This window comes from Otolemur garnettii, unplaced genomic scaffold (assembly GCF_000181295.1).
Source record: "Otolemur garnettii isolate 467f Iridium unplaced genomic scaffold, OtoGar3 scaffold00101, whole genome shotgun sequence".
NCBI classification, from domain to species: Eukaryota; Metazoa; Chordata; class Mammalia; order Primates; family Galagidae; genus Otolemur; species Otolemur garnettii.
In genome coordinates this window covers 2,151,132-2,152,295 of record NW_003852496.1, presented here as the reverse complement: position 1 = coordinate 2,152,295, position 1,164 = coordinate 2,151,132, and positions in this window count along the sequence as shown.

The window sequence follows — 1,164 nt, the reverse complement described above, 5'->3', positions numbered from 1 at the left end:
AGAGAATTGCTTAAGCCCAGGAGTTGGAGGTTGCTGTGAGCTGTGACACCACAGCACTCTACCCAGGGCAACATAGACTCTGTCTCAAATAAAAAAGGAAAACAATAAAAATTTATCTTCCTTTTTTAAAAATCTAGTTGTAAAAGCAATAACCCTCCTTAAAAGGGAGGCTTAGTAAACAGGTAATAAGAACTTTAGAGGCTCTATGTGCCTCTGAAGAACATTTCAACTAACAAAATGTTCTTAACGGGCCTTGTTTCAAATAAACCTTATTTCTCACTTCTGCTCTACACAGAATCTGACAAATGGTAGTAGAAAGAGGTTTTGTGTTTTAAAGCTTTAGTGTTGCTGTACTAGCCTCATAGACTCACTCATGAACTTTATGCAATGGGGGAGATTAGAGGGGTAACTCACTATGATAATTTGATACCTACAAGACAGGAGGTGCAAGCTTTGAGTGGGAGTGAGCTGCAGGCAAGGAGGATTCAGTCAAGGGAGGCTTCTCAAAGGTGGTGACAACTGATCTGAACTGGAATAAAATGCAGAAGCAGCGGTCTACCCTGCAGAGGTATGAAGGGGTGTGACAGTGTGGATAGGGACCCTGAAAGGAGCAGAGCAGAAAGGGGTAGAAGGAAGTGACAAGAACAGAATTGAAGGGGAGACTCCAAAACCAATATCTGGAGAAATATATCTGAGCAAGACCAGGGTGTGCCTGTGCCTCAGAGGGGTGTGGGGTGCAGGACAGATGACTAGAAACAGGCTCGCAGCTCTCTCTAGGGTGTGAGCCGTGTTCTCTATCTCGACTGAGGTTTGGGTTTTGTAGATATAGGCATTTGTCAACATTTGGTGAATATACACTTAAGTTTGTTTGCTTTACAGTATGGAAATTTTACAGTACAAGAAAGTGCCTGGTCACAGTGGCTCACATCTATAATCCCAGAACTTTGGGAGGCTGAGGCCAAAGGAGTGCCTGAACCCTGGAGTTTGAGACCAGCCTGGGAAGTGTAATGAGACCTTGTATCTATAAAAATTATTTTTTTTTTTTTTTTTTTTTTTTTTTGAGAAAGAGCCTCAAGCTGTCCCCCTGAGTAGAGTGCCATGGCATCACGCTCACAGCAACCTCCAACTCCTGGGCTCAAGCGATTCTCCTGCCTCTGCCTCCCA